An 18,629-nucleotide genomic window follows, 5' to 3' on the forward strand; every position below is an offset into this window, starting at 1 on the left:
CTTAAAAATTGGCATAAGAAATTTTAATAACGTAAAAATAAACAAGAAAAACATTTGACATAAATTAAAAAAAAAACTTGAATAGCTCTCTGAAACTTTTTGAAGCAAACTAAAAACTAACAGTGCAGGAAATAAATTAGGCTGTGAAGCAACTCAACATAAAAAAGGTAAATAAAACCCTGAAGCGTTTTAGAGTTAATAAAAATTTCAATACAACCAACATGACTTTAACTTAAAACAAAAAGTGCATTGAAATTTCGATGGAGCTTGCAAATTGAAAAGTGTGGGCACTTCTGAGAGAAAGACTTGGCTGTATATGAGCCTAGATAATCGTCCCGTTGAATAGATAAAAATGCAGATACCAATATCTGTCAAATTCCCAATATCGATGCTGCTAATTAACCTACCTGACAATCAGTTGACCTCTAGTACTGGGTCGATGCAATCAAGTACTAGGGCTACCAAAATCTAATCGTTATTGTCATGGATGTAGTGTGATTGTGTAATTGCAAGACACTGCGTTTTTTTAAGGATTTATAGAGTTCCAGGTTTGTGTTTTTTTGAGTGGTAAGTGTTTGACCAACCAGAATTGTCACCGTTCAGGTTGGCGCCAGCCATCAGAGGGAAACAAATGGTGGAGCAACACGACAGCTAGACACTTTAGCGGCTTGTTCCATTGCTGAGGAATTCATCAATTGAATCAAACTCAGAGGAAAGTCAGAAGAGCGCAAAGAAATGCTGCTCACCAGCGGGTGCTCTGGGGATTGTTAGCGACGGAAGCAGTGCCAGGAGAGAAAGCAATAGCAAGATGGCAGGTCCTGACTAACAACTCTCACAATCCACCCCTGCAGAGCCTGGATGGTCACCAAAGCTAGACCCATTAGTCATGAAACGGGAGACCTGGAGCTACAACCTGTGGGAAACTGTTACATTTGTGACTCTTGTACAGTGGTATATATACTTATGACTGACCCATCTTACGAAAGTTTCAGTATCTGAAGTTTACAACTCCAATTCTGCATTTTTGTAAAAGCTATACTTGTTATTCACTTACAGGCATATAATCTCAGTAGGTAATGACCTCATCTTGAGGTAAGTTTGACCCTTGTACTTACTAGGTACTTACATTGATTGAGGAATCAAAAAGTAAATAATGGCCAGCAGATAGCAACCCTAACAAAGCTCCCCAGAACAGAACGCTGTTTTCAAAAGGTCAAAGCATGTCACCATGATTAAGTACTTTTTTTGCAGCTCCAGGCAAATTTGTATTTTTTTTTTTGTCCTATGTGGCTCTTTCAAAATGGTGGTGTGCTGAACCCTTCTCTAGACTGTCCACCCCCAGGATCTTACAAAATAACACAAAGGGAAACTGCCATGGATAAGTTTCTTTTCAAAAGACCTGTTGAAAGTGATAGCTTTGAGAGTCCTGCAATAAGGGCAAAAGAAAGCGCTGAAAATCGTGTGTGTTCACATTCATTTAAAGTTGCAGTATTGCTAATTTCAATAGTACAATAAGTGCTTATGTGAGTCGTGCGCTATCACTCCTCCCACACGAACACCTCTGTACCACACCTTTGTTACAGTGACTCATAATAGACTCATTTTGTTTTGTTAATCTTATTGATCTGATTCATTATTTTTTATGTTTAATCATTATTTGAATGTGTTTTACTGATCAGGAAAATGGGTTTTACAGCTGTTTAGAGTTCTTCTGAGTGATAAGGAACGGGCCAATCAGTTTTTAGTCATTTCGAATTGTGAAAATCTGCAATTCGAACCAAGTACGTGATCCTAAAATGATTTAAGCTCGAATGAGGAGGTGCCAATGTATGAAGTTTCTGAATGAGAAAACCAATCCAAAAAAGATCCAAATACGGGAAGTTAGATCGGCACCTTAGCGCTCTCTCAATGCCTGTCACAGCATGGAATGAGTCACAGTTCGGGCCCCCGGGGCTCTACAGTGGAATTACAGGGGAGGGGTTGGGGAAGGCATCAGCTGACACAACTTTGTCACAGACTCAAGCAACTTTCTGGAGAAGAGAAAAGCGAGATTGTAAACAATTCAGCTGCAGGTAGACGGAGCCTTTACTCTTGTTGGGAAGGACTTCAAAACTAGCGATTAAAACAGACATAGGAAGGTGTAATGGGGCCAGAGAGCCAGATAGTGCAAAAATGAGTTGTCTTTTATTTTTGAAAAGCTTTCCCTCACTTATTAACTCTAAAAAGTTCCATTCTGAAAGGGAGTGACAAGCAGGTCGGGTAGACTCAATGACTAAGACTGTTTAACCTTAACAGGGCATTGTGATCACAGTAAATGTGGAATTTTGTCATTTGTTGCTGGGAGGTCGGGGAATGACCGATTCTCAACAACATCAACGACAAGGCTTCATTCAAATATCTTATGTATGGTTTCCAATTAAGCTGCGCTAAATGAGGACTCAGAGGCAAGAGATACTTCACTTTGAATGCCAATACAGTTGCATTTTTAACAATGTTTATTTATGGACTTTTTTATTGTTATAGCTTTGGTGTGCAATGCATTATTTAACAATTCCTTACATTAATACTCTATATTTCAAGAACAAGCCCTTAGTCAAGGTATGGGCAAACAGAGTTACAACCGATGTTTGATCTTACATTACATTACTGTTTGATCTTACATTACACATAGTCCAGCGTTTTTCCGAATTGCTCAGTCCACAATTGAATGGATTTGGGAGTCCACAATTGAATGGATTTGAGAGTACAGTCAATAAACATGCCCGATTAAAGTCGCCGTCGACGATAAAGCTCCGTTGGGGTAGTGCAAGCTGCTGTTTAGCAGCGGGCAGGAGATTTAGCGCTATGCTAACGTTAGCATCTGGTGAAACTGTTAGCGGTGGAAAGTATACAGCAAACACAAAGACCACATATATTTTACAACTTCTGAACAATAAAGTATATTTTGGAAAATATATAGATTGATATTTTTCTCATGTCACAGACCAAAACAGTTACAGAAAAGCCAATGTATTGATTAAAATAAATCGATAAAACAATTACGATATTTAAGTTTTTGAATCATTTTGAAGAATAGTTTCTAAAACTTCAAACAGAGAGCCTTGTTTTAAATTTGTTTTTCAATAACATTTCTAAAGGTACTGTCCGGAATTTGAAAATTATCTATATGCCAATGCCATCTTCTGGCTTAAACAGTCATTGCAGCCTCTGTCAAGCTGCTTGTAAGGCGAGTCCAAATACGTGACTCTAAGACACGATCAAATGAACAGTTTTATTTTTATTTTTGGGGGGTTTGGGTTAGCGTTTGGACTTTATTTGAAACGGTCCTTTTCTTATTTTCACCATTTTCATCCCACACCAACAAAAAGCCACAAGCACGAGTGTGTAATCAACCGCCATCCATTGTCCCCCCTTTCTTGGTTCCTAACTAAGACAGGAAAGTTTGATCACACTATCCCAATTTTAGGTAACCTACATTGGCTCACTGTCAGTTTAAGATGTGATTTTAAGATTCTGTTGGTATTACACAAAATCATGCATAGACTTGCTCCCTCTTTTTCCAGATTTAATTTCCCCCTATTGTCCTGTCTGGAGCCTTTGCTCTAAAAATGATGGTCTACTAGTGATCCCAAGAGGCAAGAAGAGATCCGCAGACTCGAGAGCGTTCTCCATTAGGGCCCCCGTATTGTAGAACGCTCTGCCCTCTGAGATTTGATCTACAATCTCAGGGGAACCGTTTAAATCTAAGCCTAAAACACACTTATATTATATAACTTATGAATGACCTATGCTACATGTTGACAAAACGTGTGAACGGACGCAATGAGTTAGAATTTATATTGTTTTTCGGAGTACAGGACATTACTGTCGTGCTTCTTTCCGCCGCTACCAGCGTGTGGCGCTGTGAGAGGTCACCCTGAATCCACCAAGAAGAAGAAATCCAGCTTCCTCTTCCTAATTTGTGTGTAAACATTCTATACTGTATGTCCACCGCGTTAAGAATTTTGACATTATTACTGTTAATATATCGTGCATCCATTCAATATGGTTGTTGTAAAGTGTGAGGAAGAGGCGAGGCACTTCATTTGAAATGAAAGTGGAATATGGAAGCTTGATGCGGTTGAGAAAATGGTTGGATCGTTTTTTTTTCGTCCACTTTTTACCACGAGGAGGAAGTAGCCTTACTGTTGAAGACCATGTCAAAGTTCAAAAGTATGTTAAACTTAACTTTGTTTATCTTTATAGAGCATATTCTTTTATGAAATGTTTATTTATTAGTACAAAACAATACAGGTCACTTATACAAGCCTCAAACATACAAAATATAGCACTGAAGCAACTTACGAAAATTCAACTTACTAACGATTGTCAAGGACCTATCTTGTTCGTAAGTAGGGCAGCGTCTGTAGTTTCTTAATGCTGCATCGATTGCAACTTGGTCATCCTTTTCACTTCATTTTTTATTTTATACTTTAATTATTTTGTATTGGACCAGTACCCCCGTGACACTAGTGAGGATAAGCAGTGCAGATAATGGACGGATGTTTGTGAATGCAACATCCATTGCAGCCTAGTCATCCTGGAAGGGGGATTACCTCAAATGCGGTCCCTTCTCAAAGCTGAGGTTTGAGTTTTCCCTTGCCCTCATGTAGGTTTTAGGTCAAGGGATAGTGTAATAATAGTCTGTAATTTGCAATATTCTAAGTGCTCTACAACTAAACATGACTGTACCTGTACTTAACCTAATGTTTTGTGAGTCACAAATAAATCTGATAATGGATAAAGGCAGAAAGGCGCAAAGGGAAAAAACTATACAGGCTCTTTGAACACCATTGGGCATTGCTAACACGTAGCTAAGAGAGAAAATATTATACTTTCAACTTTTTACGGACACCTCAACCAACGCACACCACCTTTAATTTTACCAATTCAATTTTTCAAACAATCAAAAATATTTTTTAAATCAATGATTGTGTTTATTAGAACACACTTACCCACTTCCAACTATCAATTAGCCTTTTTTCTCCAAGAATGTATAAAAACGTTTTAATAGCCTTCAAGCTTAGTAAACAAGTTGAGACGTGTAAATCATAAAGGCCGTCGGGAACATTTTTCATCAAGACTGGAATAGGACATGAGCAGACGGCGTGTTGATTTATGGATCATATTCACATAGAGCTATATCTCATTAGTGCAGTATGGACAGAACCACCAAGAACGCCGTTTGCTTCAGAAGACCCCATGCAGTGGCTGGAGAGAAGAAAAACACCAAATAAAAAAAATAAAAAAATAAAAAAAAACTGAAATTACGTGGGTCAGTGGAAGAAGGCTGCAAAAAACTGGAGAGTTTCAAATGGGCAAGAGAAGGGAAAGGTGAATGTACACAAAGCAAACACGCCCCCCAAAAACATTACGGCAGCTTCATGGCGACCGGGTGAGAAAACGGCCGCTTGTCATGTACTCCGCCAGGTTGTTCTTTTGCACGAGTTGAATCTTAACGGGAGTAGTTTTCCCTTTTTTTCCTGCTAGCTCGCTTGCTGACCCTCTGTCTGGTGCCAAGGATTCCTCCCTGTGCCAAGCACATGCTCGCACCCACCCAGTGCCACAAAAACAACCACAGACGGAAGCCGCTCCGAAGACAGTCACGACTTCAACAAAACCGCAATATTCTTGTTTAACACTGCTTTGTTTGACTTGGATGTGAAAAGCTTCGAGATAACAAATATTGGCCACGTGTGGAAATCATATGGATTTCTTGGTTGACCAAGAAGTATGGATTTCTTGATAGACCAAAGTGTGGGGCATATTCAGTTCGATCAGTTCAATTGACTGTAATAGACACATCTACCTTTATTCATCTTTTTTGTGCTTTTTTTTAGCAATGTGTACAATGTAATGCAAACAAAATGCAAAAAAAAACATTATCATGGATTACCAACCTTTCTGAAACTGGGAGCTACTTTCTTGGTTACTGATTACTTGAAGAGCTACCAATTTGATAAGCATTCTTAAAATAGAAAATTATGTTATTACTATGTTGCTACTATGTTATTACCTGGCTGTCAATACTAGCAGTAGGGTTAAATAAGCTCGGTCAACCAGGATTTTTTTTTTTTTTAAATCGCCCTAGTGTAAGGACGCCGAGGGATTTACGTATACATTTTAATAGGAATTAGGAACGAATGGTTGATGCATTTATAGGGACAGTATATAATATTTAGTGCCTCCTAATGGTACAGAAAAACCTTCATTCAGGATGAAAAAAATATATATTTATTTCTATAATGGGCTAAAATACATGAACTATCATACCATTGTTAATTTTTATGAATATTCATAGGTCGAGAAATTTGTAATTCTTTTACATAGAGGAGACCATAACTAGCAGTCACCATGTTTGTCAGACATTTGGCTGCTACGCTGTGCTCATTTGCACTGGTTTATGTTCACACTAGACAATACAGTGCCATCTAGTGGTCAGATATTACACAATGTACGTCGATGATTTCTCATGGCAGTTTACTAGAAAATCACAATGACCCATCTCTGGTGAGCTGTTTTCAGAACAAGTTCACTGACTACTTAGGGGTTCTTACAAAGGATACCTGGTCCTGTTGTAAATAAAGTACGCTACGTTGTCATAAATTAAAAGAATGACCATTTTATTCAGTTCTATTGTAATCATAATTTCATTAATTATTTGAAGTAATTTTACTTTATTTTTGTTTTATTAATAGTTTGATTAAAAATATACAGATTTTATTTTTTTTACTTAATGAAAGAAACTCTGGTTGCTTGACAACACCCGAGAGTCTAGCTAAGATTTTGAACTTAAGGGCAAAAATTACACACAATGACTGAAAAAAAGAAAAAAGATAAAATTCAACCCACTCCTTATTTTTTGTGCGTTTGAACCATAACATGACCTCAAAATACAAAACTAGTAGTGTTACATTAAGGACTGATTACGGTTCCATTTTGGGTACACTTGTAATTAGGATAAAAATATCAGAAGCATGACAAAAAAAAATCTATATATAAGCTTTGATATTTTTATGGTCACAGCAAGTTGCTGTTCAAGTGCACCACTTAAGCACTCCATTCCCGCTGATTAGCTCTTTGACATTTACGGTCGCAATCACAATTCTCACGGCTGCTCTCAGTGTGATAGCCACCCATCCAGAAACGACTAGGGATGCAACAATTAGTTGACGTTGAATATGTGGTGTCAACATAAACTACGCGTAGCAAAAAAAATAAGAAAGTTTGGAAGCATTTTAGCATAAATAACAAAAGAGTTTTCAAAGATGACCTCACATAAAAAAGCAGTAGCTTGGTGACACACATTTAAATAGCACAATGGACAGTTGAATGAAAGGGAGTCTGACTCGCATCGGTAAAATCTAAGTAATGTTCGAGCCTATACACTTTTGATGACATGATTGTAAATTGTATACGAGTATATTTCGCAAAAGAAGAGAGCTTGAGTGTTATGCCAGACTGTACCTGACAAACGAATTAGAAATAAAATGCATCCAGTCCGGAAAGAGCATATATCAGTTATTAAAACGTTAAAAAAAAACTAACGTCACTTGTTAAATTTTGAACTGTTGAGAATCGTTACGTTCTTTAGTTAGTCTGTGCAGTTGACCACTGAATGGATTTCACAAAATGCACTAACTATTTGTTGTATTGGAGGCTGATCTTGGTTTACAGGGTTTGTGCACCTTTTTTCATGGCCAAAAATCAAGAATAAACTAAGGACTTTTAAAAACAATTCCTCCAGTACCAATAAAAAAATCCACTGTTAACCATGTATTTTGCAAAGCCACAAATATATCTGCGTTTTACATACGCAACTTTTAATCTTGAGTGTGAATTTATCAAGACATATCATTTTTAGATCTTGAGTCAGTTAAAAATGTTGTTCTCTATTACAATTTACCACTGGGAAACACTACCTTAAATTTTTGCATGGCCTATAATCAATAAAGATTTCTTACACTAATGCACATTTTACATTACCCGTTTGGGTGTAGCATGCACTGGTCGTCTCAGGCACGACCCGTAGGGGGCAATAACGCTTCATGGGACAATGCCACACAAACTAATGCCAGCTGTTGTTAATCACAGGGGAAGAAAGGCAAAAGCAAAGCAAAGCTACCAGAGAGCAGTGTGGCTGTCATTTTTAGGTAGACTGGTAGAGAACCATGGCAACAAAAGAACTTTTCAATCCTTGAAAACACAAAATGAAAGTTCTTGTCCAGGATTTCTAGCACCCATGCGAACCCCGGGTTTAATAGGAATAAAAAAATTGTTTACTTGATGTTAATTTATCAGTTATTTGCCTTTCCCTAAAAATGGACCGGGACTAATGGATCTGTGTCCTTACTGACTGAGCGCAGTGCCTAATTGGGTTTAGATGTGCATTTTCTAATTGATATTTGTCCGCAGTATGTTCAATAAAAGATGTCATTTTCACTGTACCCATTTTATTGTGTTTATCATTTAACACATAATCTAGTCAACTTCAAGCTGAATCTAAGGGAGAGAAAAAAATATTTTTTTTATTTGATTAACCGTTTTAATAGTCGTTAACCAGTCGCCTATAAAATTGTCGTAAGTTGCAGCCCTACATACGAGGCCCCTTTGGGACCAGTGTTCTGAAATTCCTTCCTGCCCGTTGAGACGTCCTATCAATGCCCTGGGCGCATGATAGCCTTTTCTCGGGAAATGTGCAAGTTTCCATCCTATTTATTATATGTGCCTTTGAAAACAATGATACACTCAGTTGAAAGCGTTGAATGACACTCTGTTTTTCTCTCGTCTAATCTGACTCCTCACTACTTTAAAATACCTTTTCCTAGGCTATAAAACGATGACGACACTTGTCCTCATATAATAATTGCCACGATAAATGATGAAAACCTTTGATAAAAATCTATGTATTTCAATTGCAATTACAACATCCGAACAGCAGAGAAAATGTGGACGCTAATGTAATGAAAACGCAAGTTCCAGACCGACATTCAGGAGACGCAAAAGGTGACCAGCCAATCATTTTGCAGGAATGGCGATAGTGTGATTCACACATCGTGAAAGGGAAATAAAAACATGGAAAAACGAGCAAAAAAGCACAAATTATAACATCGGCATACCCACTGAATGACTCGAAGACAGGAGAGGCTATTCTTCTTTGTAGGTACTTTTGAAAACGTCCACTAAAAAGAGCAGCAGCTTCTATTGCAAACTTTGCCGACAATTTATGGCCGCCAAGACGATAAGACAAATTTGTTACATCATTTTAAACAATATCACCCACTTAAATATACGGGATTAAAAACAATTCAACCCCAAACGAGTGCTAGCGAGCAAAGCACCGAGCCATGGAGTTTTGAGCCCTCTCATCTCATTAGCTAAACCGCTTATCCTCAGTAGGGTCGCGGGGGTCCTGGAGCCCATCCCAGCAATCATCGGGCAGTGGGCAGGGGACACCCTGAACTGGTTGCCAGCCAATCGCAGGGCACACGGGGATAGACCACTCACTCGCTCGCTCATTCACACCTAGGGACAATTTGGACCAGCCAATTCACCTGAAATGCATGTTTTTGGAATGTGGGAGGAAACCGGAGTGCCCGGAGGAAACCCACGTAAGCACGGGGAGAACATACAAACTCCACACAGGAAGTCTGGAGCTGGATTTTGAGCCCCAACAGCAACAAATGCTCATTACAGCGTTTTCCAGCAACAAGCTTTTTCTTTTCGTCTACATCTTTTGTTAACGTTTGAAGACACTTTCATTCTTATTGCACATAAAAGCTATCACATATTCGTTGCAGAGTGTAAATTTAAACAAGGGGATTGCAGGTTTACCCTAGTTTATGTGCAGTGGTCTGTGTTTTAATTACCTTATTTGGTTAACTTTCAAATTTTGTTTAATGGTCATATTTGTAAAGTCAAGTCACGTTTTTTGTCTGGCCCTTAATCACTAAACGTCTCAAAGGGCTGAACAGACCACAGACTATTGCAAACCACAGACTGTTATGACACCATCCCCTAATCTAAAACCTACATGAGGGCAAGTAAAAACTCAAAAACAAACAAAACAAAAATAAACAAAAGAAAAATAAAATGAAAAATGGGGAAAAAAGGAAAACATATCTCCCAGGACTACTTTTTCCTGACGTAACCTTTAAGCCCAGTGTGCTTTTTTGGTAGTGTTTTAGCAGGGCTGCCAAATTAACCGAAATCAAATTGATGTGTACGTAGTGCGAAGGTGTAATCGCGAGACACTGCTGTTTTTTTTTTTTCAAGAATCTATAGTTCGTGTTTTTTTTCCCATTTGTTATTTGAGTGATGGAGTGTTTGGTGAACCAGAATTGTAGGAGTTCAGGTTTCGACGGCCAATCAGAGGCAGGTTTTAAGGTCTCCGGCCAATAAAGGCAAGGCAAAGTTTGCAAGCAGTACGTTATGCCACAAAGTTTTTGTGCAAGACCGATTGACAGCATAAACCAGCCCAACAGCCAGGGTGGGCAGGCGCACAACTGGCCATCAAAACAAAAGACGGTGCAGCGTGGCAGCTCGTAGCTTTGGTGGCTGGTTACATTGAAAAAACATTAATCAATTAACTCGGACTTTGAGTAAAGTCAAGCGCAAAGAAATGGTGATCTCCAGCATGTCCTCCATAGATGTCATTTTGTCCGGAAATCTTCTGAAGCGCTGTCGGAAGAGAAAGCGAGGCTGCAGATCCGGCCGACTGCAACTGCTAAGCTACGTAACAACTCTCACAAGCAGATCCTGCATCTCATCCACAGCAGATCCATTACCAATGAAACAGATGACTTGGTTACCCGGCCGCTCTCTGAATTGTTTTCTTACTCTGAAAGGGGAAGCCTCCAATTCCGTTGGACTTTTCTATAACGATAAGACCATTTATTAAACTGCAATTCCGTATTCTGTTTTTATATGTGGATCTTTAGTTGTTATTTTGTTACAGTCCTATGCTCTCAATCGGTCATGATGTCATCTTCCAGTAAGTTTGACCCTTGCACCTACTAGGTACTTACAACGATTGAGGAATCAAAAAGTAAATATTTGTCAGCAGGCAGCAACCGTAACAACGCTCCCAAGATGAGGGCGCTGTTTTCTTCAGGTTGAAGCATGTTACTTCGATTAAGTACTCACAAAAACAAAACTAGCACAAAAAACGCACTTCTTTTGAAATTAAAAAAAACACATCGAATTTGCAATATTGGTCTGAAAAATCGCAATTAGGTTTCTTTTTCCAAAATCATACAGCCCTACTTTTTAACATGAAGTTTGTTGATGTTATATATGCATGCTAACCCTCGTTTTATATCATCAGCAAAAGTTCTGTTGGCAATAATTCAGAGTCAGTGTTGCAGGTTTCACTTGATTCTAGACAAGTGCTGTCAGATCAGCTAACAGTCGGACGTCACGGCAGGGTAGGACATTTCGGCAGAACCGGACTACAGCGCAGATTCTCTTCGGATGATGTACATCAACTTCAGCGCACCCTCAATAGCAACAAACCAGATGCACTCAGAGAGCGAAATGGATGGGCGGCAGGCCGATTCCAGGTCAGTTCAAACAACAGAGTGGCGGAACGCCTGGAAGCACTTGGGAGGAGGGGAGAACATCCTCCTCTCTTGCGATGCCCCCTCCATCTCGCTGCTACTGTAAAGCCTGGCCATTACCCCCGCGGCTCATTCCTCACACCCACCCAGGACCTGTCACACGGCTGTTTCCATAGAAACGCCAACGCAGAGACAGCAGGGTGAGGTGCCCGAGCCGATAGCGGCAGGAGGGAGTCGGGAGGAGGGAGGCATCCTGTTGCGAAAAGACTGCGGACTTGACGCAAGGACTGATGGCTGGATAAACCAAATCAATAGGCCGTGCAGCGACTGCTGTTTGTTTGCCGCTAAATAACCATCATGTTACAAATTTAGTGCCGCCACCTACGGGGCTGGACTCGTCATCAACATGTAAATATACAAATGTATCGAGATTATCCATTCATAATACAATGGGGTATGTCCTGCCCTAAACTAAAACAATTAGCTTAGATAAAAAAATTGAGACAAACTGTACAGAGCAGGGGTCTCCAACGTTTCTCAAACTGAGCGCTACTTTTAGAACCAATTAGCGAAAAGAGCACCCTGTTTACATGCATTTCTAAAATAACAACTTCTCATGTTATTGCTGTTGTTTCTTTTGCTTTTTTCCAGGATAATTATTGGAAGAAGAGTTTCAAAAAAGGAGGGGGGGGGGGATCTAACATTTTAAAGGGACAGCGAATAATGTCACTACAAAGTTTCTGGACCATAAAACTTAACTGAAGCATATTTATGCCAAAAAAAACAAAGTACGGTGACTTCTGGACTACAGAGCGCCCCTAATTAATAACCGAATGCGTAAATTTAAGAATGGAACTCAATTTTGTCCTTGTACAAGCCTCGCCGGGTGTTAAGCAGCAGGCTTAAAGTTAGAGAGCATCATTTGAGGTGTCTTTAACAAAGTTGAAGGTTAAATATTTTCTCCATTAAAAAGGTTAAACCTCAGTGGAACTGTTTAAATCTAGGCTTAAAACACGCTTCTATTCTGTACTCATGCCCCCTCTTTCCTCTCCAACTCGGGCCCGCTCCCCTGATGTCATCTCCTCAGCCTCAACAGTCATGCCACAGGATATTCCAGAGATTGCATCCCAGACCCTGCAGCTTCAGCGTAGTCTTGTGCCTACTTTGGATTCCTTAACTCTATCCGCTCTTCAAACCTCTCACCCCCATCATGGACTATTCACTCTGCTAGCCTCTGGGAAGAGGTACTGCAGTGTGCGGTGCAGGACCACCAGGCTCCGCAATAGTCTAGTCCCCCTGGCCATTAGACTGTTAAATGGTCAATCTAACATATAGTTAACTTAAATCTAAACGGCTGCTAATTTGACTTTTGCACTAGTGGCAGTTTTTTTATAGCTTGCCACTCCTTGCACATTTGATCTCTGCACTATTGTTACTTACAGTGTTATTACTTACAGTGTTATTGTTTACAATATAATGGTACTGTGTACCTGACTTGTTAACCTGACTGCCCATCTTGCACATCTGGTTAGCGTCTCTTCTTGCACTATCGGCACTATGGTAAATAACACAATACAGCTTTATTTATATCTGTACACTGAAGGACACTGAGGGAAACTGTGGGAGTCAGATCCATCGACATTTCGTTCTGTATACACGTGTACTAGAATGACAATAAAGTAGATCTGAATCTGAATCTGAATCTGAATCTGAATTATGTTGTGTATTATCTGTTATTGCAGCCTGGTGGTCATCCTGGAAGGGGGATTACCTCATGTGTGGTCCCTTCTCAAGGTTTCTTCAATTTCCTCATGTTGAGGTTTTTGAGTTTTTCCTTGCCCACATGTAAGTTTTAGATCAGGGAATGGTGTAATAATAGTCTGTGGTTTACAATAATCTGGTCTGTGCAGCCCTTAGAGGCTCTTTGTGATGAAGGGCTATACAAATAAACATGACTTGACTCAATTAAAAAAGGTTGAGTGCATCATTTGAGGTGACCTAAAAAAGGTTGAAAGTTAAATATTCTCTCTATTAGGTATGTGTCAACAATGCTGGACTGAGTTCAAAGAGCCTCTATGTTTTATTTTCCACTGTGCCCATTTGCTTTTATATTACTTTTAGCAAAGCTGTTCAGGGCAGAACACATTAAGTAGAAGGAATGGGGGGTGGGGGAGTGTTGGAGAGTGACGGCATGCTCATCCCGGCGGATTCCTATTTGGTTTTTATTTGTTAGACAACATGAAAATGGTGAAATTAAGAATAGGCATGCTTGAGCACAAGTCCAAGTTACGCTAAACCCGACCTCAAGAAAGATAAAAAAAAAGTTGATTTGAGCCAGTCTAAGAAATGCACGTACTTGCACGCACTTGCACGCACTTCCTGAATAAGCTGACAAGGGTGCAATGATTACATAGCTAGAAGATGGTGACAAATAGTGAGAGAGTTCCAATATCCGTACAACTGAATTAATTGAACGAGAAAGTCCGCAGCATGGAATGGCTAGGGACTGCAAGACTATTTTTAATGCAAAAGATACATTTATTTGACGTTAAGTTTGACTCTAAACAAACTAGGAAAACGATGTGCAAAGTGTCAGCTCGCGCTGGAGAACAAGGGTCATATGATTACAATATCAGTCAGGTGATGCAACAAAGAACTACTAATCGCGGGTCAAAGAACATAGACTACTTATGGGTCATAACAAGCGCGTTTGTTTCGAATTATCCGGGGCATGAAAGCGAGTGCTAATTATTCATCCATGCTGCGGCGTTGCCAGCCCTAGACTTTACTGTACTCTGGTAGCGCTTGCATCCGCTATTTTGCAAGCTTAGCAGAACACCCCCTCCCCTAAAGTAGGCCCCGATTTATATGCCGCCTTCGCTGTCCGTCTCCTCAAAGTCGGCCGACAGGAGGCCGCGACTCCTTTACATGCCGGCAGCTGCGCAACATGTCACGTCGAGGACCCCGATGTGACAGCGGAACCGGCGTGTCGTCAGGTGGGCGCAGGGAAAAGAGCTTAACCGGTTGCGCCGGATGCATTCCGCCAGCGCTATCGACCGCTCGCTGCAAAAGACAACTCTGTGCGCGTCTGTAGCCTAAAACCAGTCAAGCGGGAGGCCCTCGAGTACAGTAGGCAATTGCATATTCAGTTTACTACTGTATTTGCAAACGCATCCAGGGCATGGTTTTGTACTCGGAAAGAGTCTGGTCTCATTGCTTAGATGCAAGCATTAATGTGTTTGAAAAAGGAAATTTGCCAGTGTTTCACTTATGTAAAGCAATGTAAACGCCAACAATAACGACTGCAATAGGGTTAACATTGCAAAACTTATTTTTCTTCTCCCGCGTGCTCGTTTGATTCAGCATGGGGAGAAGGTATGTTAGCAAAATAACGTCTTATTCGAAGAATATTCCAGGCACAAATGTGAATTGCTTTAGCCTTTGTCTGTATTTCAAGTGTTCAGACAAAGGCTTACCACCTTCTTCTTCAAAGAAAAAGGAAACAAAACTGAAAAGATAAGACTTTCTCACTAAACGAGACCGAAAGTATGGATATGGTGGCGATCAAGGTCACTAGTGTCTACGAAAGGAGAAACTGAAAAAAATGGAAAAGCGAGACAATCACAACTGAACTAAAGAATAAATGAAGAAGTCACATAAGTACGACCAACATAAACTAAACAATAGAGGTTATAAAATAAATTATGATTAGATAGGCAGTGACACAGTAAAGTCATGTCAAGTCATGTTTATTTGTATAGCCCTTGATCACAAAGAGTCTCCCAAAGGGCTGCATAGACCACAGATTATTGCACCATCCCCTGATCTAAAACAGACATGAGGGCAAGGAAAAACTCAAAAACCTCAACATGAGGAAAATGAAGAAACCTTGAGAAGGGACGGCACATGAGGTAATCCCCCTTACAGGATGACCGGGCTGCAATGGATGTTGCAATAACAAATAATACACATATATTGTCAACGTAAAATATAGGTTATTCATATGCTATAAAATAGAAGTGTATTTTAAGCCTAGATTTAAACATTTCCACTGAGGTTGCAGATCGATTTTCAGGGGAAAGAGGATTCCACAGCACTGGGGCCAGAATGGAGAACACTTTTGAACCTGCGGATCTCTTCTTGGCTCTTGGGATCACTAGCAGACCACTATTTTCAGAGCAAAGGCTCCGGACCATTCAATATTATTACTTTCATTTTGCGATAACTTGAATATATGTACATGCACAAGTTATCAGATTGCTCGTTCGCAAGCACAATTTGTCTATCTGGGATAGTATTGTACCCCAAAGTACTGTGGGACTTGTGGTGCGGTAACAATAGCTACTCGCAAATGCCGCTTACTCGAATAATAAGAATAATAGTACTTGCCCAAGACACACCACAGGAAATGGTGCCCCTATGACCTTAGTGGTTATGGGATCTGACCAACCAACCAACAAACAATAATAATTATAATAAATGTTTTTTAAAACTTGTTGTGTTGGTTGATTTGTCAGTTTTATTTTCTGTCTCAACGGCGAATCTACCACCGGTGCATCCATCTTTACATAGCGGATGTTACAGTTAGTCTGGAAAGCCACATACGAGCAAAGCACGGACCAATGGAGCACACTTTTGGAGCAAGGAGCTAACAAGTACGATTCATTGTTTTTGGTGACTGACATGAATGAAATCATGTATCGAGAGGGTCAGTGTGCAGTATTTAACACGATTAATATCTATCTATCCATCCATCTACCCTGGTCATACCCCTCGAGAGGGGTGACCGACAGCAAGACAAACATACACAAAAACAAAGAAAATAAAAAAGGGGAAAAAGTAGCAACAAAAAAAAAAGACACTAAACTATTTTGGGACCATGGCCAACCCAAATGCCCAAACACCCAAACAAGTTAAGCACCTCGGCAACCAAGTCGGTCATGCTTTCGTCCCTTTACATGAAATGGGACACAAGAAAGCGGCCATGTCGCTCGGGTCAGGGTGACACAACACACTCTTCTGTTCAACAGCAGGGCCCGAGATTTTTCACTGGTTTACCCCTGCCGCATCATAGAGGTGCCCTGCCCATCCCTTAGAAAACGTCTATACATGCCACTATCCTTTCACAACACCTCTCCACTCATTCTTATCACCAACAAGAGCTCTAGCTTCCACTAGATTTAGACCTATTTCCTGCAGAGCACTCATAACACCATCCATCCACGTCAATATATATCAATTTGAATTGAAATGTGCTTATACTCTACATAACATGAGTCACACCTAGAGGGAACTGACAATCTTGCTGCTTCGGGTGCCCATACCTCTCAACCTCCACGGCTCCATGCCCGTACAAACTGTCGTATTTTCCCGTACAAAATACAAAAGAATCGTACACCATATATTTTTTTTTTCTGAATGATGCATGATGGCTTTTTCCGTTCAGATTTCCTTGTACATCGTACTCGTCTTAAAATGCATAAAAAACGTACTTTGTACGGCAAAACCGTACAGGTTGACAGGTATGCGTACCAGATACGAAAAACCTTGTAAAAGGCTTGGCAAAAATAGAAAAATATGTAGTTCGATCACTTTGTGTCTTTGTAGTTTTTATTCTTTACTTTTTGATGTTTCACGACTCAATACACTGACATTTAGTACAGTAGTCGAATAATAAACGCTGTCCTTTTAATGTCAAAAGTTAAATGCAAAAAAAAGCATCCATTTACACAACGACATTACTCTCGCAAGGAGCGTTAACTACGATACCCCGCGATCAACGGCGTTAACGACGCACGCCCCCAATCGAACTCTCAACAACAAAGCGATTTCCACAGCGACACTCGCATGACATTTCATCGCACTTTTGCACCAAAACGCCAATCTCTCCCCTAAACATGAACGCCAAACTGAAAAACGCCACGCTACCAAACAGTTTGACTCCCGTGGCGTAATTCGGCTTTGATTTCATCGAGTTTGTCTTTACGGGGAATAAATTAAAAAGAGGGGAGGTTTATATTTTGATAGACAGAACATGGAGCTCGTTAGCATGCTAACAACGTTCGCACTGACCCAACTTGGGTCTCGCTGATCGAAAGAGAAACAAGAAAACTCATAGAAAAACAACAATAAAGTTGATATTACTCGTCGTGGGGGAGGGAATGTGTGAGTGGGGGTTTTAATAAGAGGCCGTCGAAAAGAAGCGTTTTTTAGGTTCACCGGAGAGGAAAAATGACTACAGTATTGACACTAATGCTAACCGAGAAGCTAACCAGATGGCCGAGATTGACCGGGGGAGAAGGTGGAGGGGGTGTTGTACTGGTACCGGGACCCGAAGGAGAAAACAAAAATGTCCGCTTACGTGCAAAAGCTCAATCCGTCCGTCGTCCAAGGAGTATTGTTTTTTAATTCCAGTGCGTCACACGCCGAGCTGACCTTCTTGGTGGCGGCGGTGGAGGAACGAAGCTGGCTAACTGTGCCGCCGCCATGTTACTGCTGCGAGTCCGCGAGCAACCACTGAGTGTTTATCTGACTGCTAGCTAGTTAGCTAAGCTAGCTTCTTCCTTTTTTTTTTCCTCGCCACATCCTCCCCCACACTTAAAGCGCATCACGGGACGATTCTCCGCCCCTCACTTCCCTTTTAAACTCGTATTTTGTTTTTATTCTACTATTTTATGATACTGTTTAAGAGTAAATGTCACGGAAATACGTTTGAAGAAAATTAAAGGGTTTGTTTTAAACATATTCGCTTAAGTGGGCGGCGTGACTTATTTCGCGCCTCCTAGTGGTATAAAATAGAACGGCGTTCATTAAAAACATTGAATAATAAGAAAAATACTTTTTTTAAAAATATTTTATGCAAGTATTTTTGATACTGATAAGTCGAGAAACAGGTGTTTATTTTACATAACACAAGGCCAGGGTTGGGTAGCGTTACTCTAACTTGATTACTTTCAATACCACCCTGACTAGTGTGCTGGATTCAATAGCGCCCATAAAACTAAAATCACGTCCTAAAAGACGCACACCTTG

The 18,629-nt window shown here is 40.3% G+C and overlaps 1 protein-coding gene across 3 annotated transcripts in view; it reads right to left on the reverse strand.

Annotated features, from left to right (window-relative positions):
* The window catches only part of ncoa2 (nuclear receptor coactivator 2), a 64,074-nt gene extending 45,782 nt beyond the window's left edge, over nt 1-18,292 (reverse strand). The window contains exon 1 of one of the 3 annotated variants that reach the window (XM_088322204.1): nt 17,959-18,292. The gene's annotated coding sequence lies outside the window, so the exon portion shown is untranslated. The remainder of the gene's footprint in view (nt 1-17,958) is intronic. The other 2 variants (XM_088322205.1, XM_088322206.1) reach the window with 2 other exon arrangements.
* Nucleotides 18,293-18,629: the final 337 nt, after the last annotated feature.

This window comes from Urocampus carinirostris, chromosome 18 (genome assembly GCF_059441175.1).
Source record: "Urocampus carinirostris isolate Australia breed hairy pipefish chromosome 18, RoL_Ucar_1.0, whole genome shotgun sequence".
In the NCBI taxonomy this organism is placed as follows: Eukaryota; Metazoa; Chordata; class Actinopteri; order Syngnathiformes; family Syngnathidae; genus Urocampus; species Urocampus carinirostris.